At 32.7% G+C, this 18,066-nt stretch overlaps 1 long non-coding RNA gene across 1 annotated transcript in view; it reads left to right on the forward strand.

The window, feature by feature from the left end:
• The first annotated feature begins 931 nt into the window (after positions 1-931).
• Positions 932-18,066, forward strand: part of LOC135322336 (uncharacterized) — a 65,794-nt gene continuing 48,659 nt past the window's right edge. The window contains exon 1 of the long non-coding RNA XR_010382860.1: positions 932-969. This is a non-coding gene — a long non-coding RNA (uncharacterized LOC135322336). The remainder of the gene's footprint in view (positions 970-18,066) is intronic.

Genomic DNA, 18,066 nt, shown 5'->3' on the forward strand with positions numbered 1-18,066 from the left:
AAAGACTTGTATGCCAGTATTCATAATATTATTCATTACAGCCCCAAAATACTGAATAGATACAATGTGGTGTAGCCATATTTTGAAAGACTATTCAGCAATAAAAAGAAACAGACCACTGCTAGAAGCTATAACATAAGTTTAGAAGCTAAATGCAAGAAAAAAACAAACAAAAACAAAGCAAAACAAAACAAAACAGAAAAACCCAAAACCAAACCAAAAAGAAAAACTGAGACGTTTACATAAACTCTTCAGGAAAAAAAAAGTTACAGAAGTAGAAAGTTGCTTTCCTGGGGCCAGGGATGTAAGCTGGGATTGCTTGCAAATGGGCTCAATGGAAATTTATGGGGTTAATAACATGTTTTCAAATTAATTGATGGTTATGGCTGTCCAACTCTACAACTTGACTTAAAAAAACACTGAATTGTACCCTTACAATGGGTGAAGTTTCTGGTATATGTCAATAAAGCTGTTGAAACTCATTTAAGAAAGAAAAAATACTCAGGTAAATGCAATGAAGGAAATAAGTCCATTATTGTGATAAAGAACAAGGGCAAAGTTCAAGAGGAGAGTTAGACACAGCTCTCAGGAAAGGCTCCCTTACTGCGGAGGTGGCCTTTAAGCTGAGGCTGAGCTCTGGTTCAGAAGGAAAGCCTTATGTGGAACCAGACTGATAGCTTACTGACTAACCACAGATTCTGGGGCATAATCCTTCCCTTGTATCTGTCAGCTATGTGATCCTGGGAAAGGTCCCTAGCATGTTATGTGCCTCTGAAGAGGGAATGATAAGCATTATTACACAGACTAAAATAATGTGCATTTTCTGGCAAAGGGAAAAAAGTGTTAGAGGTTATTAACCATTATATATTGCCGGTCAGCTGGGATATTTATGATGCTTCCATGAATATTTTTATAGTTAAATCTGCACATAGTCCTCCTGATTTTTTCCCTCAAGAAAAATTCATAGAGGTAAGACTATAGTTTTAAAAAATACATTATTTTTTAAGGTATTTGATACCTCTTGACAAATCAAGAAATGTCAAGTCACGTACCTAAGTATTTGGAGACTGAGAATTACGTTAACCCGCTTTGCAACAAAAATTCTGTTTTGATGCATAAGGAAAGGGCTTGAAGCTTATTCACCTTTTTATCCCCAAGACTGTCTACAGTAATGTTTTGCACACCGTTAAGCAGATGTTCATTGACTGAGTGACTGAATCATCCAGAGAAAAGGTTGCTTTAGCAATTAGGGGATTTCTTGGTGACCAATAGTGTATAGACAGTTTTGTGAAACCCTAAACAGTTTCTTCTTTGAAGATTTCATCCCTGAAGGATGAAGGTCAGACTCTGCAGATAAAATGTTGAGCTAGAAACTCTAGATGAGTGGTTATGTTGAAAGGATATTGTCTCCTTCAGCTCTTGGATTCCTTGTGATTTTTTCCCTTTTTTTATTAATCACAAAGAGGGGGCCATCTTATGCTTTTGAGATAGTTTAGCAATAGGAAAGAAACAAAAAAGATGAATCAGTGATAAATAAAATAATAAAATCACCAGTTGAAAATGCATTGGAGCTTCTAATGTTTAGACCCAAATTTGGAGATCAGTGGATTCATTTTGATGTAGTTAGCAGGTCCTCATGGCATCTACAGAATCACGTAGCCTGAAGCAGAAATATGAAGGCAGGAAACACATCTTTTGTGTTCCAGAATATGCTTTTAATTACCTTCTCTGTCACCGGTGGCCCCTTTGCTTCTCAGATGTGTGCTGACCTCCCACCCTCCTTTTTCCTAATATTTCCATCATATCTACTCTCAGACAAGCAATTGACATTATTTCTTTGGTATACTACTGAATACCTTGGACAGAAATTTGATAGTGTGCATATATATGACTATATATTGAACATAGGTACATATATACATATGAATTCGATTACTGAGAAGTATGTATAGTTATATATGCATTACATATTTTGTTATTTCTTACATACACATTAACGTAGAATATATATGAGATTATGTGTATCTGTACAACTCACTTGGTTCTTGTGTTTGCATGTGTGTTCATGTGTGCGTGCATTTGAAGAAAGACATAAATGCAAAAAGATTTTCTTAGATTTCACTTTCCTATGAGCTTAATTGTTTGATGTTCAGAAATATTTCTATGGTGTTGAATGAAACTTCAAAATTCATTATAGATGATCAAATAACAGACAGTAATAATATTTTGATGTGATAATATGTAAGTTTACCTATCTTCACACTCTTTAAAATATTCCATAAAATTGAAAAATTGATGAATGAAATACACTTTTACATAGAGCAAGAGAACCAGTGTCAGTCTTTCATATGAACCCATGAGTGAGGAGAGCCCTGTGCCCCTCTCCATAAGGAAACCTTCAGATGTGTCATCTGCCTGGAAGGTCAAACTGAACAAGTTTTTAAAAACCTTGATCTGATATATGCTTATAAAGAAGAGGATGGCAGTCCTCAGCAGTCATGGCAATAACTTAATTTACTTAGGAGAGAGAAAGATAAGTGACAGGTAGAGAAAATTTCTGCCAAGCCTGGGAGACCTTGAGATGAAAGTGAAATGCTTGTTTATAACACAAAGGTCAGGTCCTTGGTACTTTTAAGAAGCCCTCTGTGATGGTCTCTTTTCATTTCTTGATGTCAAAATGAAATTGGATAAGTCTTGAATTTTCTCTCAGTTTTAATGGAATCAGAACCTCAAGCAGAAGGAGGCAAAAAGACCAAGAAATATGAAACTGAAGAGTTAGGCTCAAATAATGGTTTATGTAAAATGACAAGTTAAATATCTTTGTCTTTATTTTTATTACCTATTTTCAATGCAAAATTTCTATAGCTTTTAAAGGCATAATAGGTTTGACAGGTAATATAACTTTATTAGGGCATATTTATTCATTTTAAACTATGTTATTGACTAATTCGTGTTACTGTCGACCATGATCAGGCTTAGATTTTATCAATATGCAGCAAGCATTCTAAGAATCTCAACAACAATTATGCCCTGTGATACATGTTATGAAAGCTAAATACAGGGTATTAAGAATAATTTAGTGGGAGCTGTTGTGTTACAGGCTTCAGGGAAATTAGTTTTAAGAAAATGGACCTCAACAAAAAAGGTAGTGTCGCTTCAGTGCCATCAAGAAGGGAAGAGGGGAAGAAAATGTGTTGGGGGCTGGCTTGGCACACACTTGTCGACCATGAGGAGGATTTTACCTTTTATCTTATAGGAAGTCATGAAGGGTTTTAAGCAGTGCATTGACTTTTGACCATGTTTTATTGACATCTTTATGCATTTAAAGAATGGAGACTAATGGGGTAACAGTCTCCCTTGAAGCTCAGGAACTTCACAAAGGAAAATGAAGCTTTAAGCAAAATGAATAATCTCTTGGATGTATGTTAATTACCTCTAATTAAAAAAGAGTTTTGAATTCTGCATATGCCCAACTCTGCCTATTAAATTCAAACCTCTATAAGGAACAGTAAAAGAAAGGTAGAGTTAAAGATGGCAAATCATCTCAGGAAACAACCTTACAGCCGTTGAGAGGACATAGCAGATCTACAGGAGTGACTGTCCTGAGACATTAATCACCCAGATAAAATTAACATTCTTGAGAGTTTTAATTTGTGTTCAAATGATACCATCACTTAGATTATTTTCTTTCTTTGAAGTTTCCATGCCATATATTGCAATCATAGAAAGTTTGTTTATCCAGTTCTACTTTAAGACCATCGCTAACGAAGTGACAATTTTGTTATTAGGGGCAGTTGTGATAGCAGGCAAAATTGAAATCTCTTAGCTTTAACAAACCTCTCACATTTAACTCTCCCTGTGCCTTGCCGCCGTCTTCCCCTCCTGTTACATAGATACCGATGTGAATGGCTAGAAACGAATGCCGTGTTCACACAGAACTTGGTGAGTTTCTCACCTGTCTTCCACCGTTTGCTCTCAATCTCCTCTTCTCGTGATGTTCTGCTCCACTGCCAGACTCCTTGCCAGTGATAGGGGTGGATTCTACAGACCACTCGCGGTTTCTCCAACAGTACTCTTTCTGTTACGAACACATGCTTGCAAAAGTATGAAACAATGCTGGGTATGCAGTTACAATTTTGAGAATGTATGTTCTTAAGAAGTCAGAAAACGATTGTTGCCTCTTTTTTATTTTTATTTTATTTTTTTAACATTTTTTATTGATTTATAATCATTTTACGATCGTTGCCTCTTACTCTTGCACATTAAGCAATACTTACAACAGCTTTCTATTGGCCAATGGCCACGTCCTAAACTGTGGCTTAGATGCTCCTTTTTAAAATCTCTGTGACATAGTAGTCTTATTGAGCCACAAGAAAATAGAAGTCAGAGTTTATTTTACTTGTCAAGGTAAACTATTTATAGTCTAGATTTGAATCTAGGTCTGTCTGCTTTCATGGCGCTGTTCATCCTGCCTTTAACGTAGATTTTGGATTACATCATTCTTTTGTTCCACTTTATTTTTCATCAAGCTTGCGTCTTTAACTCTTTTGCTTTTCCTCGCTATCCTATCCAGTCTTGTCGTTGACTTTCTAACCATGCCCACTATGGCACTGGGTGTGCTTTTCATTGTAGATTATGAAATTGCTGCTTTAACTCCTTGCACATCTTTAGGTATGCTTGGTCATAGATCTACGAATGCCATTAAATACATTTACCCCAAAATGTGTTTCATAGAACGCTGGTCAAATGAAGTGTTTCTTGAAAATGGGATGCCAAAGTCAAATAAGTTGAGAAAATTCTGCCGTTTTATACCTTTCTTCATATTAGATTACTTCCAATACACATTAGCACATGAAATTGTCTTAGACATCGTGCAGCAAAACAATGAATACTTTACCCATCTTAAAAAAAGAAATCTTTGACCGTTAGAAAAATGTTCATTTTGGGGAAAAAAAAATGTTTCCTAGACTTCGATCTCTGCTCTCCTTCCTGGAATTCCCTTGAAATATGCTCAGGGTTGACCAAGCTAACTTTGTTACGTGGGTTAGAAGAGACTATGACTTACAGAAAGTTCCTATGTAACCTTGGGAAATTAAACATTTAACATTCCTCACATGTCTCTGCACTCAAATCCTATACACCCAGTTAAATCTGTACTTTTAGAAGTCACATATGGTTTCCAAGTCACTTTCCCAGTTATCTGATGCTCCAAGAATGCAAGGCATAATGATTTTTATTTATCTTTTAGAAGATACTGTCTTAATCATGTGTGTTTTATAAAAGGGTATCAAATTGCGTGTCATTTTGAAATGTTATAATCCACTTAGTTTGCCACATATGAAACATGAAAAATTATAAAAGGAGGAAAAGGCAGTTACATTTCTCAAATGTATTTGATTTTTGTAAATCATTGACACAAGAGTGAATCTGTCCTGGGAGCATGATCAGAATAATTATCACCTTTTTATATTTTTCTTTTGACAAGTGGAAAAAAGGACTTGAAAATCCATAAACAACGAGACCTGCAATCTAGGTGTTGATTGAATCAAACTATTTACCTCTTTGCATAATTCTACTACCCAAACAATTATTGTCAAAATAAATGCAAACTCAAATTCAAGGTCCCACAGAGTGAATTACTGATTTCCATGAAAAAAAAAAGAGTCTGTGCAGCAGTGCATGACCAGCTGGATGTACTTCTTCTGGGCAACTGGTAGGGAGTGATCATTCTCTGTGGGGAACTAAGCAAAGCACTCATTTAAATTTTATTGAATTTGTGACCAGTCACCCATAAAAGATAATTATATATACCTGAATATGCGGTGACCTGACCGTCCTATCAAACATAGCTTAAGAGCCAACCTTAACTACAGTGGAGTTTAGAAAGATGAATAAAAATACACACGAGGTCTTTTCTCAAAGTGTTTGGGAGAGAAATATGAATAATTGAATTTAGGAAGAGAATTGAATTTACCCAGCCTACAGAAAGTCTCAAGACAAGACGTGTTTAGACAGTAATGTTTTTAAGTAAGTCATCTTTGGAAATGATGGTCAAAGAGAAATACGCTGATTCCAAGGGAAAGAAGAAAAAGTTACCTTGTTGGGTTGAAGTGGTTCTATGACTGCTCTCTGCCAAATGTGTTTAATCCAGTAGTTAACGTCACCAAGGGTCTGGAGTGAAGAAACACTAAAGGTAGAGAGTGTCCATGACACTATTATAGACCCCACCACGTCTTAGCATTTTTATAATAAAAACATCTGTAATTCTTTTCTTAATCTGTACTGAATATTCTGTTGTTAATCATATATCATCCAGAGATAAGTACAATGTGGTCAGTGATTCATTTGAGCTGGGGGAGATGAATTTCCAGGCTCATCTCCCTGTATTTTGATTTACTATGTCTTCATTATATGTATATCTATACACACACACACACACACACACACACTCAATTTATAGATATAACTCACATATATTAATTTCAAATATATATGTATATAATTTACTTGTGTGATATTAATAGTCTGATGTGGTACATCCTGGGTGACATGAAATATCATGAAAAGGTAACACACATAGTGTTAGCAAAATAGTTGAATGTCTAACTAAGATAAGGTGAAATTTTCTAGGAAGAAAACATTAGCTGTATCTTTCATTTCTTTTTTTTTTCTTTTTTTCCATTACATCCTTACTTATTTTATAAATGGAAGTTTGTATCTCTTGACCCCCTTCATCACTTCACCCCCTCCTCAGCCCACTGTCTTCTGTCAACCACCCACTTGTTTTCTGCATCCATTAGTTGTTTTATTTGTTTGTTTTGCTTGTTCATTTGTTTTGTTTTCTTAGATTCCATGTATAAGTGAGATCTTACATTATTTGTATTTTCTGTCTGATTTATTTCATTTAGCATATAATACCCTCAGAATCCATCCATATTATTGCAAATGGCAAGATTTCATTGTTATATATGGCTGAGTAGTATTTCTGTGTGTCTGTGTGTGTATCAAATCCTCTTTATCCATTCATCTGTCAGTGGGCACTTAGATTATTTTCATATCTTGGCTACTGTAAGTAATGCTGCAATGAACATGGGGTACATGTATCTTTTGGGGTTAGTGTTTTAGTATTTTGGGTTGAATATCCAAAAGTGAAAATGCTTGGTCAAATGGTAGTTCTCTTTTTAATTTTTTGAGGAACCTCCACACTGCTTTCCGTAGTGGCTGCAACAATTTACGTACTGACAAACAATGAGCAAGTGTTTACTTTTCTCCATATCCTTGTCAACACCTATTATTTAATTTCTTTTTGATAATAGCCTTTCTAGCAGATGTCAGATTGTATCTCATGGTGGTTTGATTTGCATTTTTCTGATCATGAGTGACGTGGGTCATTTTTTATGTGCCGCTTGGCCATCTATACATCTTCTTTGGAAACATGTCTATTCAATCTTCTGCCCATTTTTAAAATCAAAAAAAAATTATTATGTTGTATAAGTTCTTCATATATTTGGATGTTAACCTCCTAATGGATACATGATTTGCAAATATATTATCCATCCTGTAGGTAGCCTTTTCACTTTGTTGATGCTTTTCTTCCCTGTGCAGAAGCTTTTCAGTTTGATGTCCTACTTTTTTGTTTTCTCCTTTGTTTCCCTTGCCTTTGGCGTCAGATCCAAAAAATCACAAAGACCTTTATCCAGGATCTTACTGTGTATATGTTCTTCTAGGAGTTTTATGGTTTCAGGTCGTACATTCAAACATTTAATCCATTTTGAGTTAATTTTTGTGCATCATGTAAGGTAGTAGTCTAATTTCATTGTCTTTGCATGAAGCTGTCCAGGTTTCTCAACAAAATATATTGGAGACTCTGTATTTTCCTCATTGTATATTCTTGCCTCCTTGTGATTCATTTGGTCATATATGAGTGGGTTTATTTTAGGGCTCTCTATTCTGTTTCATTGTTTCATGCATCTGTTTTTACACAAATATCATACTATTTTGATTACTATAGCTTGGTAATACAGTTTGAAATCAAGGAACACGATGCCTCCAGCATTGTTCTTCTGTCTCAAGATTGCTTTGGCTATTGGGGGTCCTTTGTGATCCCATACAAATTTTAGGATCATTTGTTCAGTTTCTGTGAAAAATATCGTTTTAAATTTGATAGTGATTGACCTGAATCTGTATATTGCTTTGGGTAAAATAACTTTTAACAATACTAATTCTTTCACTCCATGAGCATGGGATATCTTTACATTTATTTGTGTCTTCAATTTTTTCATCACTGTCTTAGAGTTTTCATTCTTTTCGGTTAAATTAATCCTAAGTATTTTATTATTTTTGATGCATTTTTAAACGGAATTTTTTCTTAATTTATTTTTTGATAGTTTGTTGTTAGTGTATAAAAATGCAATATATTTTGTATATTGATTTTGTACCCTGCAACTTTACTGAATTTATTTATTGATACTAACAGTTTTTGTGCAGTCTTTTGAATTTCTTCTATATAAAATCAAGTCGTCCATAGATAGTGACAGTTTTATTTCTTCCTTTACAATTTGGATGCCTTTTTGTTTGTTTTTCTCACGTAATGCCTCTGATTAGGACATGCAAACTATGTAGAATAAGTGACTTAAGTTTTATCTTGAAGAATGGATAGGAGGTAGCTTTATAGGGAAGTCAAACAAATGAAAAAATCACAGGCAGCATATAGCTTGTGGAAGAAAGGAAGCCTCAAACAGAAGGACATGTTTGAAAACTACAGTACAGCACTCTGGCCAGAGTATGGTGGGGAGAATGAGGAGAGAAAATTCGCTGTAACCCGGTAGCAGTGTGAAAGTTGCAAGTTGAAATCTGTGAAGTAAAAATACTAGAAAATATTTTGTTCAGCTTCATTTCAGCTTAATGTTTTGCAAACTTTATATATTAACTGAAATTGTTAGTCCCACCTAATAGACAGGATCAGTCTGCAAGCCTTTACCAGGTCTGTGTGCCCATGATGCTTTTTCTGCAACACCTTCTACCTATACCTACAATTTCTGATCAAATATATACAGCACAGAGATGCACAAAATAGGATGCATTGGCTCATTTCACTCAGTAGTGCTCACTGATTTTTCTGTGGATCTTTTTCTGTAGTGAACACAGGGCTGAAAATCCAGAGATCATATCTCTAATTCCAGCCATTCAGTTACCTGACTTGGAGACCTTGAGCCTAGTGTCTTCTTTTTGGCATTATATAAATATGAATAGGTGGTTATCAAAGTTGTTTGTTTGCATTATAGTCCTATATTAAAATAAAATAGCTTGTTGGAATCTAATATATTAAGAAATAAAAGCCAGACATCTCTATTCAAAGCAGTATTGGATGGTCATGAGATTTGGATACCACCTGCTGTCGCTAGAAGTGACCTTAGATACCACTGTTGTACCTCTGTTTTGTATTGAGTGGAAGTCATATAACCAGGGCTATAAAAATAATTTTGATATATATTCTTGTGTCCACTTGAAAGGTTCCACATAGTAGATGAGGTCAATGCTCAGCATATCTGGTAGAGGAGCAATCATTCCTACAGTGTTTCTGTGGCCTTTTATTTTTTTTTAAATCTCTTTGTAAAACTCTCTCCTGTTATTCCCCTGACTCTTCAATGTCTAATATCCAGGACCAACACAAATGGCACTTCCAAGGGTTAAGTTCCCAGGGTTTCTTCTACTTGAAACAGATCATTTCCAAATTTACTAATTATCAAAATCATTATCTAAGTGAATAAAACATTTCTTTTTTTTCACATCTTTATCAACATTGTATATTCCAAGCGTATCATTTGTTGATCTTATGTGTGGAATATTATTTCACTGTTCTTTCAAGTTGTTCCCACATAGGACTATGAAAAAAGAGAAGATTTTCTTATATTTATTGACTACTTGGCTTTCTTTTTTGTAATAAGTATTCATGTTTTGGGCTGATTGCTCAGTGTATATTTTGGATACTCAATCCTTCTTATTCATTTGCATTGTGGCATTATTTTTTGTTTATATTTGTGTCTCTATTATCTTTTAAGAAGTTAATAAATTTAACATCGTTAGATTATTTCCTTGTAATGTCTCAAATGTAATGTTTGCTTTTCCCATTTTGGTATATAATAGTGGATCATTTACTACCTGTTTACTGACACAGATTTTATCGTATATCAAATTATTACATACTATAGCATCTATGTGTGTTTCTTTTGAGCTCATTTGTCTATTAGTCTAAGTAAAATATTGCACAGTGTTCATTTCTAAAATTTTATTATAAATCTTGATATCTGGTTAAGAATCCCCCCATCCCTTTTAGGTTTCACAGAAAACCCTGCCTAGATTTGAACTGAAGTTGTATTGACCACCAACAGATATGTAACATTTACTTATTTATTAGCGTTCTTTATATTTTGTTTTGTTTTTAATAATGTTTTATCCTTTTTTCCCAGAAAATCTATAGATGTATTAAAAAAATTTTTCCAGTTAACTTAGAGTTATTGTTGACATTGGAAACATGTAATTTATTTTTCCTAGTATAAGAAAATGTTTCCACTAATTTATAAAATTGTATGTTTGATCGCTTTTATATTTTAATGTTAATAGAATTTTCAGTGTTGATCCATACTTAAGTAATATGTTTTGTTATACATTATTTTTTATTTTTGATTAAAAATAAAATATGATAATTTTACCACCCCAGGAGTTTCCTTTATACTATCAGTAAACTGCAGAAGTAACGACTATAATTGCCAACCTTTTATCATCATATATTGGTTTTGCTGTAGTTGAAATTCAAATAAAATTGTGAATAGTCTATGTAATCTTTTCTGTTTTCCTCTTGTGCAACATGATACGTTGTGAATTCATCTATAGTATAACATGTATTGAGAGACTGACCTTTTATTTTTTGGTTTTATAGTAGAATGTCATTATAAATAATATTATAAATTGTCTGTCCTTTTCTTGGTACATCTGTGTTCTTTCTAGGTTTTTTTTTCCTATATGACTATATTTGCTATAAATATTTGTGCAAATATCTTTTGTTGGAATTTGAATGAATTGTTCATGGGAGTGGTATGGGCTTAGGAAATATGTACATTTAGTTTTACTAGATATTGCTAAGCATTTTTTTCAAAATTGGTCTAATTAATAATCTCTTCAACAGTGTATGAGGGATCTAGTACTACTTTCTGATCAGTACGTCATATTGTCAGTCTTTTCTGAATCTTCGCCTTTCTGATGGGTGTGTTCTGTAATCTCATTGTAGTTTTAATCTTCGCTTCCCTGATGATTATTGAAGTTGAATATTTTTCATATGCTTATCGATCATTTAAATACACTTATTAGTAAACTCATTAGTAAAATGCTTCTATAAAACTGTGCCCCATTTAAAAATTTTTATTCTTTGGCTTTTTTTATTGATTCACATCATCCTTCATATATTCTGGATACAAATCATTTTCAGATGCATGTACACAGAATATCTTCTACCTTTCTGCAAATCACTTATTTTAATTTCTTTTGGTGAGCAGAAGTTCTTTATGTTAATAAAGTTGCTATATGAATTACATTCCTTTATGATTAGTATTCATGATTATTAATATTTTAAAAATTGCTACTCCAAGGTCATGAAGACTTTCCCCTCAAAGTTTTATTTTTTAACCCTAGAATGTTGATTTTGTTTTAATATGAATCTGGTTAACCTGATAAAATCTATAATCAACCTCAAGTTAACTTACCTGTATGGTATAAAGTAGGATTAGGGTTCATTCTTTTTCCCATATGGATATCTAATTGCTCCAACATGATTCATAGAAAAAGATGAAAACTTTTTCATAATAAATTTTGGTGGCAACTTTATCATAAATCAAGTGTCTATAAACACATGGAGCTACTCCAGAATTTAAAATCTGTTCCATTGACCTACATCATGGATGGGTAGCATCACTCCTGTGGTGGTTGTAGTTACCTTGCCATTGTAGGTCATATGAACAATTTTTCTTGGTTCTTGTGTTGGGAGCTTGAGTCATGGTATTTAAACTCTTTTTGTCTGATATGTGCATTTTAAAGTATTAAATTTATCCCCCAGAATTACTTTATCTATATCCCACAAATTTTGTTACACCATAATTTCATTATTTTCATCTTAACATGTTTTCTAATATTCATTGTAACTTTACTTTGTCCTATAGATTATTTAGTAGTTTGTTATTTTATTAACAAATACTTATCATTTGTTAATAAATCATTATTGAGTGTTAATTTATTTCTGTAATGGTTAGAGAATATATACTTTATTTTTCCTAACAAAAATTTATTTAAATTTGTTTTATGGCCCAGAATATACTTTATTTTGTTAAATGTGATGTGACCTTTTGAAAAGAATGTATATTTTACAGTTATGTGTGTGGCATGTATCAAATAAGACAATTTGCTTAACAATGTTGTTAAAACCTTTTATTTTCTTACTTTTTTTACTATCAAAAGAAGCATATTGAAAATCTCTAATGATGATTTTTATTTTGTGTCTTTCTCTCTTTATTTTAGTTAATTTTACTTTATGTAATTTAAAGTTATATGTTATGTGATCCCAAATTTAGGATTGTCACATTAGTCTATTGACTATTTTATTATTGTAAAATGTTCCACTTTATCATTCATAACACATCTTGTCTTACCTTACCTGACTTTGAGACACTCTACTTCCTTTTTGGTTTATATTTTATCATTATTGTACTTTCCTTTGTCATTTTTGGATTTGAATTTAAAATGTGTTTTGAAGGACTGGTTATATTTTTGCCCTGTCTTAAAATTTCCTTAATTCACTGTTAACATTATCACACCACCTTCCCTTGGGTTAGTTTTTGCACGGTATTTTTGTTTTCACCTTATTTTACTTTCAACCCATCTTTTTGAAGTTGTTTCTTACAAAAAGGGTATTATTAGATTTTTTCTCTCTCCCTTTCTCCATGTCCTATGTTTGTCTTTTAATTGGAACATTTAATCCATTCATATTTAATGTTATTATTGATGTTGTTGGGTTTAAGACTACCGTCTTGCTATTTGTTTTCTATTTGTCACATCTGCTCTTCATTCCTTGATTCCATTCTGTAGTCTTTTGTACTAGTCAAGTAGTTTTTGGTTTCTATTTGAGTTATCTCTCTTACCCTTTTGGTAACATATTTTTCTATTACTCTTTAATAGTTTCTCTCATTATTTCAAGATTTGTTAAATTATTGTTGACTTATCTCAAACTGCTACTTTTATCTCATCCCAAATAATACAAGAAACGTGCAACAATTTAAATCCATTTACATTTAGTTCTTTTCTCCCAACTCTTGTTATGTATTTTATTTCTGAATGTGGTAGAAAAGTCTCAGATATTACTTTGATGATTTGATTTGATCAAATCAAAGATATTACTTTGATGATTTGATTACTGTGATGATTGCTTCATGCATTCAATCGTCTTTTATATTTATTCACTTCGTTGCCCTTTCTTGAGGTGTTCCTTTCTTCTGGCACTCTAGACTCCAACCCAGAATTAATTTTCCGCAACCTAATGAAGTTCAGTATTTCTTGTAGTTTAATTTGCTCACAAGTTCTCTTAGCTTTGTTTTCTTGAGAAGACCTTTGTTCAGCTTCATGTTTGATGAAACTATTTTCACTGGATGCCAAGTTATTTCCCTGAATTTTTTTAACACCTTTATTAAGGTGTGATTCCTATACAGTAAACTACACGTATTTCAGACATACAATCTGATGAATTTTGATAGGTGTATACACCAGTGAAACTGCCACCACTGTCAAGATAGCTAACATTTCCATCACTCCCCAAGAGGTGCAAATTTCAAATTCCCAATTTGGAATTCCCTGAATTTTAGTATTTTAAATGTGTTATATTGGTGTATATATAGTACTTAAGAAATTATTTGCTTTTTGAAAGTTTTATTCCTGTATATTTTAAATACATTTACTTTTATATATGTAGTTTAACTTCTAAATTTAATTAAAATTGCATTGGCAGTAATCTGAAGAGAGATAAAACTGAAAGACCAAGGGAAAGGCTTGCTTGCTCAATACATAAAACATACATTAAAGTAATGAAACATTTCTTAAAATAAATTTGTAAAAATATTTGTTAGCAATCTTTGTCGGAAAGAATTCCCTTTGGGGCAATTAGGATGGTATCATAAGCAAGCGGTAGAATAAACAGGCAATTGCAATCATTTAGGAAATACACTCTACAATTAGCCTAAAGAAACTTGAAAGAGCCTCATTCATTTCCTCTCTAAATATATAATTTAATAATTTTGTAAATTATAACATGTCACCGTAAAAATAACTGAAACACATTATCTGAAAATTATGAGTGAACAAAATTTGAAGTAAGTAACTATTAAGGAGCAGACATAAATATCCTTTCAGACGTATTCAGATGTTGTAATGCTTTATTTTCATCTCTACTGACTGTATTTATATTCTCTGGTTAAACTTTCCTCTGTAACTGTGGAAATGATATCAGATAGTGCTACAGAAATTTATGGTAAAGAAAGGGAGGTTTAACAAAATGTCATTTTAATCGGAGAAGCAATTATTGTTTAATGGAGTTGAATTGTTACACTCACTTACACAGAAATCTTTTGCCCAAAAAGGGGGCATAATGTAAAGTGTACAACCAGGGTTTTCTCAGATATTTTCAGTAGGCACTAGATAGTAATATTATTTTCTAAATATATTTTATGTCTTTCATTTGAATTACTCATTCTGCATTTTTGTTTGGAGTTGAGGGAAGCAGGAGAAGAATCAACAAAGCATCATTAAGAAAAGTCAACACTAACTATAAGTCTTTGGAAGAAGGCATTCATGTAAAGGCAGAATTTCAAAGCAGTAGGTCTCAGTTTTAGCTCTTCTTCTATCCCTAATGTTAGTTCTTATAGTTATGTTGTTGTTTGCTTTTTTGCTTTTGTTTTTACCAGTTACCATATTTCAAGCGATTTTTTTCTTAATGAACATCTGTTTGGTTTACCCTGTCCCATGCGAATTCTTCATTGCATTTTCTTATTCTCAAGATGAAATTCTGTGTCCTTTATAATTTTCTCTACCTCTCTCCCAGTTGGTTCATTTCTCTCTCCCATTCTATGCTGCATGTTATCACTGTTCCCTTTTGCCATTTTGCTAGTGACAAGCCATCCTTCAATACCCAGTCCACAAACCACCTCTTCAGCCTCTCTCCCACTCTGGCATTGGTTGTGCCCTATGCACCTTATCCACACTGTGCAACTGTATGAATACTTATACAACCTGTTTGTCTTTCAATTAGACAATTAAGTGGCAATTTTAGCACAGGAACTGTGAGACATATATATATACATGTATACAGCTTTGAGGGCATAACACAATGGGTTCCTTCATTTTTTTCTTAAAGTAACAGCTTTATTAAGATGTAATTCACTTACCATAAAATTGGAACATTTTCAGTAGTTTTTAGTATATTTACAAATTTATAAAATTATCACTGCTATTTAATTACAGAACCACATCATCACTCCAAAAAGAAACCTCATGCCCATGAGCAGTCACCCCGAATTGTCCTTTCCTCCAGCCCCAGATAATGACTCACCTACTTTCTGTTTCTATGTATTTACCCATTCTGGATATTTAATGCAAATCAAATTATATAATATGTAGCCATTTGTGACCAACTTTCATGTGGCATTAAGTCTTCAAGGTTTAGCCATGCTGTGGTTTGTATCAGTATGTCATTCCTTTTTGTTGCCAAATATTTCTTTATAGGAACATGCACATTTTGTTTATACATCCATCAGTTGGTGGGCATTTCTGTTGTTTCCAGTTTTATCTGTTATGAATAGCATTCTATGAACATTTATGTACAAGTTTTGTGTAGGTGTTTTTTCTTTCATTTCTCTTGGGTAGATACCCAGGAGTGTTATTGCTGAGTTATATAGAAACTCTACATTTAACATTTAGAGGAAGTGCCAAACTATTTTCCAAAGTGGTTATACCATTTTACAGTCTTAAGAACTATGTCTGAGAGTTAAAAAATTAGGTTATTTTTTGTACTGTTGAGTTCTAAATATTCTTTAAAATCCTAGACACAGATTTCTTCCCAGATATTATATTTGTAAATATTTTACCTTACTCCTGTGTTGAATTTGCACTTTCTTAATAATATCTTTTCAGGTGTAAAAGTTCTCAATGTTTATGAAGTAAAATTTTATCTATTTATTTTCTTTTATCATTTGCGCTTTTGGTGTCCTATCTAAGACATTTCCCAGTGAAAGATCACAAATATTAACTCATGTTTTCCTCTAAGAGTTTTACAGTTTTAACACTTACGTTAAGGCCTTTAATACATTTTAGTGAGTAATTTTAATTTTGTGTATGCTATGAGGTCAGGGACCAATTGATTCTTGTTCATGCATATATCCAATTATCAAACACCATTTTTTCTGAGTTTTATTGAGATGTAATTGACATACAGCACTGTACAAGTTTAAGGTATACAGCATAATGGTTTGGCTTACGTAAATCATGCAGTGATGACCACAGTAAGTTTAGTGAACATCCATTATTTCATATAGTTGCAAAATGAAAGAAAAAAAATTCCCTGGGATGAGAATGCTTAGGATGTACCCTCTGAACAGTTTTCATATATAACAGACAACAGTGTTAATTACATTAATCACGTTGTACATTACATCTCTAGTACTTACTTTATAACTGAAAGTTTGTACCATTTGACCACATTTTTCCATTCCCCTCAAGTACTGTTTTTGAAAAGACTATTCATTCCATCATGGAATTGTCTTGCCCTCTTTATGGAAAATAAGTTGATAAACATATGGTGGTTCAGCTAGGACTCTAAATTGTACATGTCTGTCTCTCTGCTGAGTTCCCATGGTCTTGATCACTATAAATTGTAACTAAGTTTTATATCTAAGTAAATTTTGAAATAGTAATATGTGAGTCATCCAAATTTTTTCTTATTTATTTATTTTTTATTTATTGGCTATTCTGGCTCACCTACATTTCTAGATCAGTTTCAGGATCAGCTTGTCAGTTACTGCAAAATGAATTGGGTTTTTGATCAAGATCACATGGGTCCTGTAGATCAATTTTGAGAGGATCACCACGTTAACAAATGAAATCCTCTCATCCATAAATGTGGAAAGTTTCACAATTCATTTGGGTGTCCATTGATATTTTACTACAGTGTCCTGTGGCTTTCAGAGTAAAAACTTTGACCATTTTGTTAAATTTATTTATGATTATTTTATTTTAGATGCTGTTTTAAATTGCATTGTTCTACCTTGATTTTCATGTTATAAAAATGTAATGTTTATAAATACAATTATAAATACCGTTGATTTCTGAATAATGATCTTGTATGTTGTAGCCTTGTAGAACGTGTTTATTAGAGTTAGTAGGCTTTGTTTTTAGTGGACCCCTTTATTTTTGTCACCTCTATACATGATGATATCCTTAATGGAAACAGATAGTTATAATCTTATCTGGATGCTTTTTATTTATTGTTTTTGTCTAATTCCTTCCTTACAACCTTCAATACAATATTTTTTAAAATTTTTTATTGATTTATAATCATTTTACAATGTTGTGTCAAATTCCAGTGTAGGGCATAATTTTTCAGTCATGCATGAATATATATATATTCATTGAGACATTTTTTTCTCTGTGAGCTACCATAAGATCTTGTGTATATTTCCCTGTGCTATACAGTATAATCTTGTTTATCTACTCTACAATTTTGAAATCCCGTCTAACCCTTCCCACCCTCCACCCCCTTGGTAACCACAAGTTTGTATTCTATGTCTATGAGTCTATTTCTCTTTTGTATTTATTTTTGTTGTTGTTGTTGTTTTTGTTTTTTGTTTTTCTTTAGATTCCACATATGAGTGATCTCATATGGTATCTTTCTTTCTCTTTCTGGCTTACTTCATTTAGAATGACATTCTCCAGGTGCATCCATGTTGCTGCAAATGGCGTTATGTTGTCGGTTTTTAT

Source organism: Camelus dromedarius, chromosome 10 (assembly GCF_036321535.1).
Source record: "Camelus dromedarius isolate mCamDro1 chromosome 10, mCamDro1.pat, whole genome shotgun sequence".
Lineage (NCBI taxonomy): Eukaryota > Metazoa > Chordata > Mammalia > Artiodactyla > Camelidae > Camelus > Camelus dromedarius.